At 32.7% G+C, this 14,426-nt stretch overlaps 1 protein-coding gene across 1 annotated transcript in view; it reads right to left on the bottom strand.

Moving 5' to 3' along the window:
- The window catches only part of LOC133524209 (allatostatin), a 32,261-nt gene extending 18,094 nt beyond the window's left edge, over positions 1–14,167 (bottom strand). Inside the window, exon 1 of the mRNA XM_061860100.1 lies at positions 14,102–14,167. The gene's annotated coding sequence lies outside the window, so the exon portion shown is untranslated. The remainder of the gene's footprint in view (positions 1–14,101) is intronic.
- Between the last annotated feature and the right edge of the window lie 259 nt (positions 14,168–14,426).

Here is a 14,426-nt window from a genome sequence, read left to right as displayed (position 1 = left end):
ATTTTAATGTGAATTTTTAGATGAAATCCTGTACTATCATTTAACAATTAAAAAAGTACAGTCAACGACCTCGTTTTAGAAATCCTGATATAAATTTAATGTAGCTTTGTTTCTAGCCTACTTACGTTGTGTAGATTAGGTACAACGTAGGTTATTAGAAGCCTGTACAAAAGCTAAGGTTGCATGTAGTATCTAAGTACTTATCTTTTCTTATTTGCACTACTTACCTATTTATATGAGAATTTGAGAATAGACTTGTGTCGTTTACGAGTGATTTAAATGAACTATAGCTTTTTAATGAACTCACTCACTCTTCAACTCAGTGAGGATTCACTAACTCATCTATTACGTAGTCATCTCGTCTTTATCACTCTTCCATATTAAAGTGACAGAGACAGTTGCGTTTCGTTCGCTACGGTGCGTAAACGATTGGCACGTTGGCTACGCAGGCAAGGCTGGATTCGATATAGTTTTCCTTGAAAGTTTTTACTAAGCTTTACTTTCACGATTTTTTTCATACTTTTGGACCCATGGTTTACAGCTAGAGGGGGGCGGACACATTTTTTTCAGAGTGTATTCGTTTATTTCCGTAAATATTATGTTTATTGGTTGAAATGGTTCTTGAAGGTCCATATTCGTTTTAAAAGACCTATTCAATGGCACCCAACACTTTAGGGTTGAAGCGGGAAAAAAATCATCTCCACTTTTCATGTAGTTTTGTATTTTACGGATTGTCGGCGTAACTGGTTTATATAATTATGCATACCAAATTTAAGCATTCTAGCACTAAAGATCACGGAGTAAAGCTGCGGACGGACAGACGGACAGAAAGACAGACATGGTAAAACTATTAGAAACCCTAGTTGACTACGGAACCCTAAAAACCAGCGGCATTTGAGTATCGCAAGAAAAAAGTGCTTAACCGCGTTAAATGGTAAAATTATCAATAAGTAGTGTGACAAATAACACTAATCTAACGTGAAAAAGGACATAAATTAAAAGATATGCTCGGAACAATCTACCTACTCAAGTTAAATATACACACAAATAACTGCACATCAATAAATTTCCTAGTTCGCAATTTCGTATCGACTCCTCCTACACTTAATAGATTTACTTGTCATCAAAAGAAGGTTTCAAAGACAAGTTGCTTGATCGCTGTTAAGGGTTGGATGACGGTGAATTGGCATTTTCTTGATTGTCCCAAAACTTGACAAATCTCACATTCCAAACCTTTCCCCTACCTTCAAGCTAAATGAGTTATTTATCGGACATTCTATAGTAGAGTTACAGAAATAGTTCACGTAATAGGTACTTAAAGAATTTAGAGGCCGTTCGTGTCGAATCACTTTTCTTTATTTCGCAAATAAATATAGTTGTGCAATCTCTATCTCTACATATAAGGTATGAATAAAAACGAAGTAAGGAAGTAACACAAGCCGTTTGCTAAAGAAGTAACTTTAATGCCTCATTAGGATATGTAAATAAATAAAAAATAAATAATTGGGGACAATCTTACACAAATAGTTCTAGCCCCAAACTAAGCATAGCTTGTACTATGGGTACTAGGCGACGATATACATACGTTTATAGATAAGTACATACTCATATTCTCATTTAGATATCATTTGTATGTCGTACAGAAGCAGCTCGATTCCGGCAACCAATGTCACTTTGACGTTAGACATATCGTAGATAGATCTTATTGGGATCACAGCGGAATCGAAATAAACATCAATTTTGACATGTTGTTTAGTTATCGACCTTTTAAAGATCTTTCCAAGATCTTAAACGCGTCTTAATAATTCTTCGAATCGGGCCGTATGACTCAGGAACAAATATCTGTGTTCACACATAAATGCCCTTGCCAGGATTTGAAACCGGGGCCATCGGCTTCATAGGCAGGCTACTAGACTAGACCGGTCATCATTTTCCGGATAAACTTTGAAAAACTTTGAAATTGTTTTTTTTTTTGTGTTCTAGTAACATGCCTCTTTACAAAATATCAAGTACCCCACTGAAAAAAAAGTTCAGTCCTGGTACAAACTATCAACCCCTTTTAAACGATGGGGTTTGCAAAAACTTTGAAATCACTTTTCTTGGGAATACCCTTATTGCGATCCCATCATCTTTATTTTTCCCTAATACCTACGTCAATATACGTCAATATACAATTAAAAATTACAGAAAATTAATTAAAACGTATGAACTAAACTTAATATGATAAAAACCTACAACACAAAAATTCACCCCGTGGCAAGGTTCCGTAGATGCTGGCAGCATTGCCCCGCTGAATTGCAATACTAATACGCTGTGCGAGGAAGCTGCCAGCTGTACGGTCCCCGGTGGCATCTCTCAGCCTCTTTGACAAGGAATTGGTTAGGGTATTCTTATATTATCTGCCCGATTCGAACTTTAAGATACTTACGTCAAATACGTTACGTTTTTGTTTGAAGAAATTTCACTTTTGACACGGACATATCCGATCCATACCGTATTTAGATTGTAACTTTAAGATTTGACATATCTTAAAGTTACAATCGGGCCGTATGTCTTTCTTGTTAGAAATTGATTTCTTATTCAACCCCTAAGCTCCCTTTCAAAAGGAGATGAAAGTTAGTATGTGGTACAAGTTTTATTTTAAACTATGAACTTGAATAGTACATTATGATACAAGTGTGCTAAGTTGGTAATTACACGCGAGGCGATATTGTGCAAAAAGAAAACCGATGTGGGTAATGACCAATGTACACGCGTTTCATACAACGTTTTTCAACACACACTTGCGAGGAAAAAACAGAACTTATAAATTACGATTTTTTTGTTTGTCAAAACAGTAAAAGTACAATTTTCAAAATGGAGGCTTACAGTCTTAACATCGAATAATTGCACCAAAGTGTGCTTGGCTCGTAGGCACTTATTCACCAGTTCATTGAAGTAAGCAACCAATACGTTTTTCAAGAAAGACTGGGCGTTTTTGCTGATTTTCCGTTGAATAAAAGTTTCATATATCGCCAATTATTTTTCACCCGATTTTGATGGTAAAAGTGGTTCTTCATTTTCAATGCTTAAAAATTACATTTTCTTCAATATATACACTAAAAATATGCAAAACTAATTCTAATTTTATGACAAATACGGAAAATCACCGGAAAATGGCTGGTGCGTTTTTTTTTTACGCACGATTCCAATGCGCGCGCAAGGCAAAGGCGCGAACGAAATCGACAAACAGCCAATTAAAAAAAAGCGGCCAAGTGCGAGTCGGACTCGCCCATGAAGGGTTCCGTACCATTTATGACGTATTAAAAAAACTACTTACTAGATCTCGTTCAAACCAATTTTCGGTGGAAGTTTGCATGGTAATGTATAACATATATATTTTTTAGATTTTTCATTCTGTTATTTTAGAAGTTACGGGGGGGGGGGGGGGGGGGGGGCACACATTTTTTCACTTTGGAAGTGTCTCTCGTGCAAACTATTCAGTTTAGAAAAAAATGATATTAAAAACCTAAATATCATTTTTAAAGACCTATCCATAGATACCCCACACGTATGGGTTTGATGAAAATTTTTTTTTTGAGATTCAGTTCTAAGTTCTTGCTGGCCTTTGTATTACAAATATATACTGTAGGCCTTGGTCACTTTTTGTTAGTATATGACATTTATTTCAGTTTATAATTTATATAGTCGTGTTTCAACTTGAAATAAAAACAAATTAAAATATTTTCTGAAAATAATTTAATTTGTTCTAATACTTGTAATAGTAACGTAAAATTGTTGTGCTATTTAAATCATTTCCAAGTACCTGTTGTACGCGTATTTACTATGTATACGTAGAGCGGCGGCGTCTATTTTGAGTTTTACACCTAGTAGGTTTTTTTTTTTCAGGAAGTATGGCCTTCATAATTTGAAGAAATGAAGATAAAATTTCCATTTCCACCTAAGACAAAAAAAAAACAGCTTGGAAAGCTTAGGTGAAGCAAAATTTTTATTTCTATGTTTATTCTGTCAGATTAAAAGTCGCATATCGCACATTTGCAGGTAATTCATATTGTAATTTTTTGCCCTATTTACTTATTGTGAAAAACTTAGTTTAAATTTATACACCCAGCTGCATTAATTCCATTTAGAATGTGTCCATGCAATTTTGCGGCTTTTTACTCCATTTGTCATACATAAGTTTTTTGATATCTTATTCCTTTAAACGAGCAATTCTTGTATATGTATATGTATATATCTCGGAAACGGCTAAACCGATTTCGACGATATTTGCTATATGGGAGTTTTCGGGGGCGAAAAATCGATCTAGCTAGGTCTTATCCCTGGGAAAACCCGCATTTTTGAGTTTTTATATGTTTTTCGAGCAAAGCTCGGTCTTCCAGATATTATAAATGTAAAGTAGCATTTTGTTCAGTATGAGTAGATAGATACCTACTGAAAAAAAAAAGTATTACAATACGGAGCGCTAAAAATATAACGTTTGTATTTAAATCTAATGAAGTGTAAACAATTGTTGGTGAACCAATAAAAAATAAAAAATAAAAATAGCAGACTTTGAAATCTCTAACATTGTAAACCTAATATTTTTCGTTTTAAATTAATGTTATAAATATAAAAAATATTTTTTTATTCTTTATGTTATTCAGTTCAAAAATTACAAACAAACCAAAAATTAAGATAAAATTTACAATTAAAAATTATAACTAATATCTACGGCACCATGCCAGTTTCTACCAGTATCTACGGCACCATGCCGCAGGGGGATATTTTTTAGTATTTTATTTTAAGTTTAGTATTATTTATTTTTAGATTTTGGTTTTAAGTTTTATAGTTTAATTATGTTTTATCTGATGTAATCAATATTTAGTTTAACTAATATTATATATGATAATTGTTATTTTATTCTTATATTGTAATGCCTTGTACTTTAATTTGACGATCATTGCGAGATACTAAGTATAAGTAGCCATATTGACATCTTTTCCGTAATTATTTTATTTGACATTGTATAATTATTTCCCAATCTTTATTTGACATTGTGATGAGTTTATTTTGCTATTGATATTTGATGATTTTTTCTGTCTTGACATTGTATATAATAAATAGTTGACGATCATAATATAAATTCATATAGATTAGCTTGAAATAATTTATATTGTAATTTAATATTATGAAATAAATAAATCTAAATCTATTATATATACTACGTAAGCAAGAGAACACGACGTGCGAGTGAGACTGGCTAGAATTGGCTGACTGGCTTTTAAAATGTAGATAAACGCCAAATGCATCTCAGGTTGTTTTTAAATTAACTGTATATAGAGGCAGTTATTCAAAGATTTTTTCATGTCCCCGCCTACACCGTGTCTTTGCCAAATATGTATGTGAATCTTCTTTCGGTTTCCGAACGGGTAGAAAGTAGATTCGCTTGCGTTATTTGTATTTCCTGACTTCTTGACAAATACGTTCTACATTTTCCGATTGTAAAATAAAATAGACATAAACTGAACCATTGAAATGAGACGAGTTCAAGTGTGTAATAAAAAGTCGTCTTAATTATATATAAAAGGTAATAAGTAGGATTTTAATTTGAGGTAAGTGGTTTTATTCATGAAACATCCAGGATGTTAAAGCGATGCATAAAAATACATACGCAATAACTCATATATTCATATGCAATAAGGCAGGTCTTGATGAGTTTTAGTTGCCTGTGGAAAGAAAAGTACAGTTAGCGATAAAAACTTGTACCAGAACCTTATGTTAGTTTTATTGTTGTTGATTCTTAGTTTTATTCTTGTCTTTTAATAATTAGTTTTTAGTTTTATTCTCAATGCAAGTGTTTTATTGTTAAACATTGTCATAAGTACTTGTTTATTGTGTAACTTGTAATGTTTTTAAGTTAGGTATTTATAAGTTGTCTTGTTAGTGAAATTTCTGTAATTTCTTAGAGACCGGAAAACGAAAATTTTGACAAAAACTTATTTTCATATTCACATGATATAAAATACAATAAAAAGAACAGATACCTACATCTGGCATAGTTTAACTTTTTACGCAAACAAAATAATTAAGAATTTGCGGCACTTGCGGTTGAGACGTTTGGGCCTTGGTCGGCCGTCACTAGAATACTAGTAAAATATATCCTAATTAAAGCTATGTCTGGCGACCTCCTTGTACGGGTGTATTTTGCCCAGAGGTTTACAGGCTAATTCGAACGTACACTGACATCAGAATGATATCTAAATTATGTCATTAAGTTATCGTGCGCTTTGCTCACGCCAAACCATGGACAAGCACGAGCGAAATGCAGAATAACTAAATAACTTAAAGTACTTCAGAAATACTCATTACTCCCTAGGAAGTAAAGTAAGCCTTATAGTACCTACGCCTGCTTTGAATATCACCATATATTAAGAGAAAGTGTGAAGGAAACCAATTTTATATCTCAAATATTAACTATATATGTATTCAAATGGAGAACAATGGAGAACAGTATGTGTACCAGTTTGCCGATGACACTTGCATAGTTGTTGCGGATAGGGATCTTAAGACTGCCTTACAAAAAATTCAAAATATATTCGACACCATTTGTAAATGGTCACACGATGTTGGCCTAATCCTCAATGCGGACAAAACGAAGGCCATGCACATACGTTCTTCACATAACAAACTTTCCTACGCTCCAGTAATTAAGGCACACGCACACAGTTGCCTACACATACAACAAATAAACTGCGACTGCCCTACTATAGATTTTGTGAAGGAACATATGTACATTGGCTTATTAATTGACTATAGGTTCAATTGGAAACCGCATACTGAATACGTATGCAATAAACTAAGATCTGTCATAGGAAGGCTAACAATTTTAAGACATAAGATACCATACAACACCCTACGAATGTTATACCTCTCTCTGGCTGAATCGGTAATACGATATGGGCTGAATAGCTACGGAAGGTCATACAAAACTAATATTGCTAAAATATACAATCTACAGAAAACACCGTTGAAAACCATTGTGCCCAAAAACATACAAATAAATAATAGTGATGGCTATCCCCACCTTTTTCAATTTTGTAATGTGCTTCCCGTACAAAACTTAGTCAAGTTAACAATGCTTAAAGAAGATTGCAAGGATGTATCCGATCTAAAGGAATACCATCGTAACAATAGGCTAAGAGGTTTACCTAACTCACATCGATTTATATTACCAACAGTAAAAAATGTGTACGGTATGAGAACCAACTATTACTTGCTTCCAAAAACACTAAACAGCCTTCCGAAACATTTACAAGATTTATACCTAACCAATCCTGAATCAACTAAAGATATAAAAAAATACTTGTTATCATCTAATAACCATGAACATATTTTATAAAGGATAACATTAGAATAATATTAATGTAACATGTGTACAATATTATAACATAACTAAATTCTTAGTGCATTAGTCCGAACTCTGGCTGTAAACAAGCCATCTTTGGCTTAGCAGTTAAGAAATAAGAAACTCTGCGATTAATTTAATGTTTAGAACTTTAATAAATAAAATAAAATAAAAAATAACAGATTAAAGCTAATATTACAAATAATGATTAGTGATTTAAGTTTTTGACATTCACATATTATGTCTCCATGTTTGCTTACAGCTATAAATATATTACATACGAGTATATACTTATTTGTTGTCTTATTAGTGATATTTTATTTATTGATTTAAACTTTATTGCACTACAAAAAAGGTACAAATGGCGGACTTAATGCCTCATGGCATGGCATGGTGAAATTCTTTAGAAAATAAAATACGCTTTAAAACAACATGAGGATGCAGCTGAAACCTAATAGCGGGTAGAAGGCGTCACATTAATATGCAAAGGCGATCAAGCTGAACAAATCGGTTGCATAAAGTAACGGTCATTAGGAGACGTAGACGCGCCCACGACGCGATTAGATGCAATATGTAATAAATATTTATTTCTTAATAAAGGAGCTTTGTTGACTACAAGAAATATATAAACCTATATTTAAAGTCCTGAATCGTGTTCTCAGTTCATTAATGTTGATGTGATGATGTGTAAATCTTTCGCTTCATTATTTGGGTTAAGTTAGAATCACGTCGATATCATATTTCAATTAAAACTACGCCTTATAAGTATAATTTGTAATTATTTCAAACACGGAGTTTTCGATTATCAACCAGCTAGTACTAAATTAATAAATTAATTAATAAAAGCTACCCCAAGTATCATACCCTCGAAATTAAACAAAAATTACTGACCAGCTAGCCCGTGCCTTTATTTGGATGGTTTTCATTGTCTTTTTTGTTGGATTTTACTGTGATACCGACCACTGCCAATGTTATATTCTGGCAGCAACGTTGGTCTCCATTCCACGACGTGCAATACAATTCATCAAAAATTTCAAATTCTATTAGTTACTAGGTCAAGGATATCATATGAATGAGCTCCAGTTGTACATTCCAAAACAATTTTTTATTTTTGTTTTCAATGAAAAAGACAATTGATTTATGAAGGAAAATGCAAAAAAACCTAGCATTAAGGGTTGATCATTATCCCCCAAATTATGAGGGTCATTTACCATTTGAGCCATGGAACCCTTAAAATCGATAGATCAGACAACCAAGTATTCAATGAGGAAATTAAATTGTAATATTCGAAATTGATTTTGGTACTTCAACGAATGTGTCGTTAACGATAGATTTTAAATCTGTGTTAAAATTCATCGTTGTTATAGGTCTCAGAAACCTACAGTTTCAAAACAATGTTGCCGAGTCAAACAATTAATAGCTAGATAATCAAACGTCGAGCAGTAATGGACATTTTCATGTAATTATCAAAACTAAACAAAATTCCATTTTCAGGAAAGATTCGTTATAAAGAAAGTACCTCAATTTGGGTAAATGGTTTATCGAAGTTGTTTACATAGCTAAAATATTGAAGTAATTAGCTCATAAATATGTGGATAGCAAACTTCACCACAGTAGTGAGGAGCGGAAATTGCTAAGTAACTCGGTTTTCATGTACCTGAAACTTACATATTTAGTTATCACATACTTCTGACCTACGGCCCAATTCGAAGAATGAGTTACGATAACGATAAGTTCTGGTTTAGATAAGTTCTCATTTAGATATCGTTTCTATGTCGTATAACTGACAGAAGCAGCTCGATTCGGGCAACCAATGTCACTTTGACGTTAGAAATATCGAGGATAGATCTTATTGGTATCACAGTGGAACTGAAATAAACGTCAATTTTGACATGCCGTTTGATTATCGATCTTTCCAAGATCTTAAACGTGTCTTAATCATTCTTCGAATCGGGCCACTAATAACAATCAATCCTTATGCTTGGATGAATAGACTTTTTTCACATTTTTGAATACATAAAAAACTGACTTCTTCACCGACGACAAAAGAGCTGGTTAGTCGTCCAAGGTATGAACATCACGGTTCAGAGAAAAAAATCTGCTTGCATCTTCTACACTATGATATAGCATATTGAAAATGTACAGTTTATCACACAACTATAAATAAAATTCTTAACTTAGTTATGTTATTTTTATGTAATTGTTGTGCTATTTATTATTTAGTTACTACTTTTTATAATTGTTTTTTATTTTCTTTTTTTAATTTTAATTATATACATTTATGTTCTAATGTACTGACAATATTAAAGCAAATTAATCTTCCAAAAACGACAGCCAGACAGCGAAAAAGTAAAAGTAAATAAAATCATGTAATAATCAGAACTTTCATACATTAACCCCTATATTTAAGGCTGATTGTTAGTAGACTAAAATTTTGTAGAATGAATAATTAACCATTAAAACGGTATAAAATATGTTTAACCTCAAATATTGAATAAATTTGAATAATTTTCACCTTTATGAAAATTAGCGTTTAGCAAAATTTTGGGGTAGGTGGTAGATATACATGTATGTATTGTATATGTATGTAGAAACAGAAGTCAGATCGTTGTTTGTTTACACCTTAAATCGACGCAGCTGCCTCAAATTTCTGAAGTTTATCAAATATAAGTTTACCGTTTACGGTGATCGATGTAAGAGTTGCGACGTAAAAAGGGTTTCACAATAATCATTTACTCATTAGCTGGTTATTTATTTTTATACTATTTATTTTACTAACCTGCAAGTATCAAGACCACGGGTTTTTAATAAGTATTTATAATTGCCGTGTGAATAGAAATCAACATTATTTATATTATATTTCTTTATTCCAAGGATACATCTTTGACACAAAGCCTCACAATATGCTAGAACAGGTTTGCCTAAAATCTAAAAATATTATAAATTAATTATTGTACCTAGGAATGTTTAAGTTATTATTCTACCAAAAACCCTTGCATACAACTATAAAAAGCCATATTAGTACAAGTAAATATTGAATAATACCACCTACCTACCTACGGAACAAACCAATAGTACATTACGATACAAGTGCGAAAAACCTACCTACCTACCGACCCACCTACTAATAACTACGGAACAAATCAATAGCACATTACGATACAAGTGCGAAAAATAGGAAATTCGAAATGAGTGGCGATAAATTGACACGAGTTGCGAATTGCCTATTCGCACATGTATCGTACAACGTTTTACAGTACATATGGTCCTTTAAATGTTCGACACAGTAACGTAATATGCTAATTTTCGCACTAGTGCTATAAAGTAGCACCATATGTACTGTAATTTTTATTTTAAGTAGTTACACTACTATATATAAAGTACCTGGGCGACCGAGCTTTGCTCGGTTATAACTATTTATTGTAATATGGTGGTGTATAGGTGATAATCTTAACTACATATTTTTACTAAATTAAACTTGTCTAAAACAATAAAAATTAAAAATATATATATATAAACTTGAACATATAAAAAAAAACAAAAGTTAGCCACCGGGCGAGATTCGATCCCGTAACACTCGTTTAGCAGTCCGCGTCTTAACCCGCTGGACCAGACGGACAGTAGCGGGCAACACGAAATTAGCGACCATATTCTGCGTCGAAAGAAAAACGCATGAAAACTCGAAAACACGCGTTTTCCCAAACATAAGACTAATCTAGATAGATTGTATACCCCCAAAACCCCCATATACCGAATTTCAGCGAAATCGTTAGAGCCGTTTCCGAGATCACAGAAATATATATATAAATATATATACAAGAATTGCTCGTTTAAAGGTATAAGATTATACCCTGAAATAGACATCATACACTAAAGAAAAAGTGACCAAGTCCACTGGTGGCCGAGGCGGGAATCGAACCCTAGTCTTCAGCTTACGAGGTTTTTCTTTTGTTCAGTTAACCTACTTTAACAAGTTACTGTCAAACATGTTACTATAATACTCGTACTGATGACTTTGTTGTCCGCTTACTGCTCCTACACTAAAGTCTGCTAAAGTCTGTTTTTTTATTCCGTAGACTAAAATGACAACCACAAATGTCAAACGTAGAAATAATGTGACAAGCTTACAACAAACAGTGCTGATCTTTGATTTCGGTTTGTGATTAACCGATCAATATTAATAAATTAATTTTAGATTCAAAATAAACAATAAATGAAATCTACTCACTACGTGATAGGAAATAAAATGTTATACTTTATGTTGCATGATTTGAAGCACATATATACTTATACAATATATGTATATACAAATACATGCAATAAGCTAAATAAAAATGTATTGAAGCGTTTATAGTACACTACGATACGAGTGCGAAAAATAGAGAATTCGCAACGAGTGGGGATAAATTAAAACACGACCGAAGGGAGTTGCAAGTTGCCTATTCGCACTTATAGTATACAACGTTTTACAGTGCATGTAATAGGACCTATAGGTTCTTAAAAAAAGAGTGTACAGATTTTTGAAGGGTCGGTAACGCGCATATAACACCTCTGGAGTTGCAGGCATCTATAGGCTACGGTGACTGCTTACCATCAGGCGGGCCGTATGCGGCTTTTATATTTTTGATATACTTACGTAATGTGCTAATTATTGCACCAGTGCGGTAAAGTACCACCATATGTATGTTTATGGTATTATACCACACACAATAAAAATGTTTAATATAATTATGCGTCCAGTGGAGCGCATTAGTTTGTCATAATGGATCCATCATCCGTCGTCCAACTTTCAATGACGTTCCGCTAAAAGTATCGAGTTTAATTAATCTTGAGCAAAGATTATCAATTTGGACTTTTATAACCACTTGAGCCGGTTAGGGAAATTTATATTTACATTTTGGGTAGCGAACAACACTAATTAAAATAAGCTACGTATACACGGTGTTTCACGAGGATCCCGACCAATTTTAATAGTGTATTCCTTATCATATTTAAAGACTAAGAAGTCCTATAAACTTTTCTGGAATTCGCCTAGTTTCAGTCAGAGTTAGCGCCAATTGAAAAAAAAAAAACCATTTTCATTGTTACTGCTAAACGCCTTTTTGACGGCGTTGTCGCTACTATGGGGCCTAGTCTATTGAGACTATTGATCCTCATTGATAGATAGATGTAAAAAGTGACAAATAACGTTTAGCAAAACCTGGGTTTTGCGTAACATAAGTTTAATAACATTTGATTTTTATGTACAAATACATAATAAAACAAACAAAATGTCTTTTTGGCAAATTTGACCTAAATTCATATAATATTTTTTCCTGCTTTTGGCCTTAGAAAAGCGTGGTTAAAATATTTAGGGTTCCTCGTGATACACCGTGTATAATATCCTTTATGGGTTGTTCTAACTTGTACAAAGTTATTGAAAATTTCATGTAAACGCTTGAATAAATGTACAGTAATGTAAACTTTCATAATTATGATAACTTCTTAGACAAGAAAACAGTGTTAATATGGCTGGCATTCCCATCGACCAACGGGCTTTCTTAATTTTTGTGTACTGTACTTATTTTCCTGATCTCCATTTAACATGCATGATTAGGACAACTTGGCGTTAATATATTTGTGACTAAATTCTGATTTATGTGTTTAATAAGATATTTATTTTAAATAGTTGTCAGGAATTGAGCTAGGTGATTTTTTAGACACATTAAGACGGAAGAACCGACCATTTCTCCATACAAACGGAACCCCCATTTTCTTCTCTGGATATTAACATTATACCAAATATTTTTACACGCTTTGAGGTATATTAACCATTGCTATACCTTTTTGTTTTGATTTCTTCGATTTTTAACTACCATAAGTGTGAGAAGATGTTTAAAAAATGTATGGAATTTGTTTATCGCTTCTTTTACAATTTTATAATAACCAAAAAATCTAAAAAATCAAACGAAGGGGCATAACTACTTATTTGGTCAACATACAATAAATTGTGTAGAAATATTTTCAAGTCAATATCCAGGAAGGAAAATGGGGACTGCGTTTGTATGGAGTAGCAGTCGTCCAATATCCTCCTAATAGGGCTATTTTTTGTAAGGTGTAATTTAGATAAAAATTAGATAGAAATAATAACAAATAACTGTTATTTTACATAGAATGTAAAGCTGTACGGAAAACAGGCACGTTAAGATTTTTATTAAAAGTAATTCCGTAGTCAAACAACGTTGTACCGTTCTAGTATTGTTTGAAGTTTAATAATTTTATTGTTCACGAATCATTAAATAATACGTTTCCAAAGTTTTTATGGAAAAATGTTATTAAAACAATTATGTCCGAATTTTTCGGCTAAACTCGAACAAGTTAAAGGCACAAAAAGAATTGAAATTAGAAAAAAGTCCAACTTTGTAAACTAAAACAATCACTTAGTTTGAAAAATAATTTAAATCAGAAGTGAATTAATAATTGAATTGTGAATTATGATAGAGGCACAAAACAACAACTGATTTTCAAATATTACTATTCAAGACACACATAACATAAATATGTTTAAACTTTGCCTCTATTACAACTTATTACTTATGTTTTATTTAATAATTACTCAGGTAAGAAACCTTTTCCATCTATTTACTACTGATATTTTCAAGAAGTTCAATAGTAGTATTTCACAAGAACGAATAATGACAGCAAAATTTATTATAAGTTTTTACTTGAACTTACCTTTATCAGCGCGCAAGTAAAGTTGCAAGCGAAGCTTCGAGCGCTTCCGTGTTGTCCGCCGATGGTTTTTGAACGCAAATGAAGGATCCGCGGTGGCCGGCGCGGCTTATATACGGCGGCAACTCGTAGCGGCTGCTACGCGCGTGGTTACGTAGGGAGCTACGCTGCTGCGTGCGTACATTATATTTACTGCCAGTTTATGCATTAAAAATACTTTTAAATGTTTTGATGAAATACATATTTTATTAGATTCTATTTAATATTTTTTAATATTTTAATTTAGTATAGTTACTGTAGGTATGTAAACCTTAAACAAATAAAATTC

This window comes from Cydia pomonella, chromosome 13 (assembly GCF_033807575.1).
Source record: "Cydia pomonella isolate Wapato2018A chromosome 13, ilCydPomo1, whole genome shotgun sequence".
Classification (NCBI taxonomy): domain Eukaryota; kingdom Metazoa; phylum Arthropoda; class Insecta; order Lepidoptera; family Tortricidae; genus Cydia; species Cydia pomonella.
This window is presented reverse-complemented; position numbering and strand designations above follow the sequence as displayed.